The 5,705-nt window shown below is 44.9% G+C and overlaps 1 pseudogene across 1 annotated transcript; it reads left to right on the top strand.

The window, feature by feature from the left end:
• Positions 1-682: 682 nt before the first annotated feature.
• LOC307100068 (THO complex subunit 4-like) lies at positions 683-3,611 on the top strand (annotated as a pseudogene). Its single transcript has one exon. The product of its transcript is annotated as a THO complex subunit 4-like (transcript).
• Positions 3,612-5,705: the final 2,094 nt, after the last annotated feature.

Genomic DNA, 5,705 nt, shown 5'->3' with positions numbered 1-5,705 from the left:
GTAGAGGGTGTGCAGAAGGCAGCTGATCGATGTTTCTCTCTCATCGATGTTTCTAACTTTCTATCTCTCTCCCTTCCTCTCTGTAAAAACTCAATAAAAAACATTTTTAAAAAAATAAAATAAAATGTCAAAAATTAAAGACAAAGAATCTTAAAGGCAGCAAGAGAAAACTGTTACCTACAAAGGAGCTCCCATAAGGCTGACACCTGATTTCTCATCAGAAACTCTACAGGCCAGAGGGAATGGCATGAAGTACTCAAGGTAATAGAAAGCAAGGATCTGAGACCAAGATTACTATATCTAGCAAGGCTATCATTCAAAATAGATGGTCAAATAAAGAGCTTCCCAGACAAAAAAAAAAAAAAAAAAAAAAAAAAGGCTAAAGGAGTTCACCAAGCCAGCATTACAAGAAATGCTAAAGGGATTGCTGTAAGGGATTGCTGAGAAGAAACAGAGAGAGAAACCTAGCCATACAGAATTAAAATGGCTATAAATAAGTACCTCTCTGTAATAACCCTAAATGTAAATGGATTAAATGCTCCAATCAAAAGGTGTAGAATAGCTGAATAGATATAAAAACATGACCCAACTATATGCTGTCTACAAGAGACCCACCCACCTCAAAACAAGACACACACAGGATGAAAGTGAAGGGATGGAAAAAATTTTTCCAAGCAAATGGAAAAGAAAAGAAAAAAAAAGCTGGAGTAGCAATACTCATATCCAACAAAATAGACTTTAAAAGCATCATGTTAAGCAAAATAAGCCAGTTGGAGAAAGATAAATATCATATGATCTCACTCATTTGTGGAATATAATGAACAACATAAACTGATGAACAAAAATAGACCCAGAGGGGGAAAAATAATATATACTAGAATATAATAGAAGTAATCCTGTTATTTGCAGATTTTTAATATTTCCTACAACTTTTGTGATATACTATGTTAGTACAGTTTTGGTAATATTATTATACTTAAAATCCTTTTATTCTTGGAATATTAATGTTTATTGCATGTAAAATTATTATATGTAAGATCATTTTTCTTGAATATTTGGTGTTTATTGCATGTAACTCATTTTCTTGAGATATTAATATTTATTGCATGTAACATTATATTTAAAATCGTTTTTCTTGAAGAAAAAAAAAACTGAAGAGAAAAAAAGAAAGCAACCCTGGCCAGCTTTGCTCAGTGGATAGAGTGTTGGTCTGCAGACTGAAGGGTCCCAGGTTTGATTCTTCATGAACCTCGGTTGCAGGTCCATGGACTCTGGTCCGGGTGCGTGCAGGAGGCAACCAATCGATGTGATTCACTCACATTGATGTTTCTCTGTCTTTCCCTCTCCTTTCCACTCCCTCTAAAATCAATGGAAAAATATCCTCAGGTTAAGATTAACAAAAAAATAGAAAAGAAAAACAAAGCAGAATGGTGGGAGCCAGGGCTGGGAGAGGGTGGGGAAGAATTAGTGTGTTTTTGTTTTGTTTTTTAATCCTCATCCAAGGATATGTTTTTCATTGGTTTTAGAGAGGGAGAGACAGAAAACAGCATTGATGTGAGAAACATTTATCAGTGGCCTCCGATCCGACCTTGAACCCACAGTGCCCTGTCGGGGAATCAAACCCGTGACCCTTTGGTGCACAGGACAATGCTCCAACTAACTGAGCCACACCAGCCAGGGCAAGGAGTTAGTGTTTAAGGTGGACAGAGTTTCAGTTTTGGAAAATGATAAAGTCCTGGAGATGGTGGGAATGGATGCAAAACAACGTGAAGGTACTTAATGCCACTGAGCTGTGCACTGAAAAATGGTTAAAAATGGCAAATTTTATGTGCATTTTGCTACAGTAAAAAAACAACTAGCCCAGCCAGGGTCGCTCAGTGGTTGAGCATTGACCTATGAACCAGGTTACGGTTTGATTCCTAGGCAGGCTCCATCCCCAGTGTGGGGCCTGCAGGAGGCAGCCAATCAATGATTCTCTCATCATTGATGTTTCTCTCTCCCCCGCGACCCTTCCTCTCAGAAATCAACAAAAATATATTTAAAAAAACAAAAACACGGCGAATACCGCGCCCGCCATGGCGGACAAAATGGACATGTCTCTGGACGACATAATTAATCTGAACCGGAGCCAGCGGGGTCCGCGGCCGGGGCCGGGCTGGCTTCCAGGGAGGCCGCGGTGACAGAGTGCGGGCCGCTGCATGAGTGAGCCGGGTCGGCGGGCCCATCCAGAACCGGGCGGCAGAGGTAGGAACCGGCCGGGGCCCTACAACCTCCCGAAACAACTTCCTGACAAGTGGCAACAGGACCTTTTTGACAGCGGCTTTGGCGGTGGCGCCGGCGTGGAGACGGGTGGGAAACGGCTGGTGTCCAACCTGCATTTCGGAGTGTCCGACGCTGAGACCCAGGAACTCTTGGCTGAATTTGGGGCTCTGGAGAAGGCCGCCGTGCACTACGACCGCTCTGGCTGCCGTCTGGGAACAGCCGATGTGCACTTTGAGCGGAAGGCAGACGCCCTGAAAGCTATGGAACAGCACAACGGCGTCCCTTCGGATGGCTGCCCCAGGAACATCCAGCTCGTCACATCACAGATAGACACGCAGCACGGAGTGTAAACAGGCGGGATGACTAGAAACCGAGGATCTGGAGGCTTCGGCGGCACCCGGAGAGGCGCCCGCGGAGGCAGCCCGGGCGCAGGCAGGGGCACCGGCCGAGTTGAAAGCAGCAGATCTCTGCGGAGGAGTTGGACGCCCAGCTGGACGCTTACCACGCGAGGATGGACACCAGTTAAAGCACCAGCAAGTCCGTGCGTGGAGCTGGGCCTAGACGTCGTGTTGTCTTGCCCTGCTTCCCGAGGGCGGGCCGGCTGGGCCCTGTGGCCAATGATGGAGTTGTTTCTTCTGTTTTGAAGTAGGATTTAAAACTCTTGTTAAGATTTTTCTTTTCCTTTTTTTTTTTTTTTCTGAAACAGACCTGTTTTGAACCGAGTTATTTTTGGGATAAATTTTACTGGTTGCTGTTGTGGAGGAGGTGGCGTTTTCACCTTTGCCATAATAAACAGAAACGTGTGTAGAAAAAAAACAAAAACACATATACAACAATGTACTACATAAATATGGTGTTCACATACTGCACAATATTTCTTAAATTACTCTGCTGTGGTAAGAGTATTTACTTTAACATCAGATTATTCTGTGATGTCTTTTAAACTTTTTGGAAAAATACATCATTTGTAAAGAAACCTTGATTTGGGTCCAGTATATTGGTTTTTAAAACTATGAATGTTGTTTTTCTTTTATTTTTATGAGAAAGTGGGAGGAAATTACTTTGGAAGAAAATGGGCTTCTGTTTAAATGTTGAAATATATATATGTTGAGTTTAAGGAGCATACAATTACCTGTGTTTTACAGAACCACCGGCTTTCAGTGATTGTAAATAAACTCTTAAAACATCCTTGAAAGGCTCCATACAAAAAGTGTCAATTGACAGGAAAATTTAATAAATTAGTAATTAAGTACATTTTACAATGTGGTCTCTTTAAGGGCAATTTCAGCAGTTAACTTGAAAGAGAAAAAAATGTGTACATAGGTAACATCACTTGCAATGAAATAAAGCTCAGAGTTTGTGCTCACACACATACACAAAAACCCCACAAAAAATAACATGTATATAGTAAGCTCTTAGAGGACCCTCTAAGAAAATCACCAAAAAATATATAATGAAAAGTCATTAAAAAGACTAAAATGCTACACTAGAAAATACTCTAGTATTTTGACTGCAAAACACACACACACACACACACACACACACACACACACAAAAAAAAAAAAAAACAACAACACACAAAACACTAAGGGAGGCATAAAAGGCAAAAAAGACACATAACTTAGAAAACACAGTGAAATGGCTGACAGCCCAAGCATATCAGTAACAAATGCGAATTGGCTCCCAGCCCCGCTGAGGGTGCCTTCCTGGAAGAGGGAGCAGGTGTGCAAAGGTCCTGGGGTTTGGGATGACCTGGGTGCTACTAAAGCAAGAGAAGCAGAGCCTCCCAGCACCTCCTGGCCTCCACTCTTGCTTGTTGGGTAGGGCTTGGCTGACACCAGTGGCTCTGTGGGGAGCTGGGCTGGCCTGGAGGAAAGGAAAGTCTCCAGGGAAGCTGAGAATCTCCTCAGCCATTTCCACAATCCTGGGAGAAGAGCCAATTAAACTCCACCCGAAGGAGGGGATGTCCCTCCCTGTCCCCAAGGGAATACATCATTTGGGGCCACAGGATTCCTTCTTTAGGGTGTGAAGGGTGTGACAAGGGCTCCTGAGAGCCCCCACTGGCTGGAAATCCCTGTTTGCACAATGCCCTTAGCCAGAGACCTAAAATTAAAAAACTAATTTTGCCAATTAATTTCAATAATAAAAGGAGCAAAAGTTTACTAGCTGAGATGACCATGGTGTGATCCTGCTCCTTCCTGCTTCTTCTGTAAACCTTGGTGGCAGCAGCTCCAGAGGGAACACGGAAGGCTACCACCCAGAGGGGTTTTGGAGATCACAGTGAAGGTTCCTGGGTTGAGCCACTTGAATGTGTGGGGGAGGGTTATGACTGTTCTGTTCATTAGTTTATCTCAAGCCTGGCACATTGGAGGCATCAAACCATTTGGACGAATCCGTTTTTTATATTTTAAAATCTTGATTGTGATCTTTAGAATGACAAAATAATGGCCCCCAATGACCATGTCAGACTCCTAATCTCTAGAACTGTGAGAGAATAAACATGTGTTGTTTTAAGCCAGTTTGTGGTGATTGGTCAGTGGCCACAGGAGAGCCACACACCCAGAACAATTGGTGACAGCTCTTTCCCACGGGTCAGACTCCTGGGACCCAGGAACCTGTCCCCACCGCCCCACCTCTCCAAGAGGCCAGACCAGCCTCAGCCAAGGGAGTCTAGCCTGCAAGCTCTGGCTCACCTCTCTTCTCAGGGTTGCAAATAGGGGCTTCATTGAATGTCAAAGTCCTGGGTATCTGGGGTGAGGGAAAGTCAAGAAAATGTAGTCCAAAATATTGGAGGCTGGAAGGACTTTGCAAGCCAGACCTATAGTTGTCCAATAGGAGGGGGTAGCCCTTGTAGGATGTCAGATCCCATTCCAACTTCCTCACCCCAGGGCTCTTTGCTCCCCTTAGCCTCCTACCCCCTCTCCCACTCATCTCTAGGATCCATGTGGACTTGGCCTAAGGGCTGTGAGCAAGCTGCTCTACTCCCTGTCCCAGCCCTGCCTCTTGGGCCGTAGTAAGTATCCCAGCCAGCATGCTTCGTCCCAATGCCCACATCACCCATGTCAACAGCCCAATTTGTGCAAAGGTTGAGTGGCCTTTCCAAAGACACAGTCCAGGTATCACTCCCAGAGGGACCAGGGAGGCCTGGCCAATCCCCAGTCAGATCTGTCTATATGCCTTTTCCTTGGCACCCAGCGAGTGGCTATGAATTCTAGAACTTCACACTGGCACTGTAGCTCTCACCGGGCCCCTGCCTAAACATCCTAAAACCCACATCTGCCAGAACCCAAAGACTCCTAGACCCACCAAAGTTGGGGCCAGGGCCCCCCCTCTGAAGCAGGCCTCAAGTAATTGCAAGACCACGGAGGAGCCAGGACAGATGCATGTTCTCCTGTGGGCGGGGTTCTTCCCCAGCACGGAGGGAACAAATGACACAACATGGG

This window comes from Cnephaeus nilssonii (assembly GCF_951640355.1).
Source record: "Cnephaeus nilssonii genome assembly, chromosome: 5".
NCBI classification, from domain to species: Eukaryota; Metazoa; Chordata; class Mammalia; order Chiroptera; family Vespertilionidae; genus Cnephaeus; species Cnephaeus nilssonii.
This window is presented reverse-complemented; position numbering and strand designations above follow the sequence as displayed.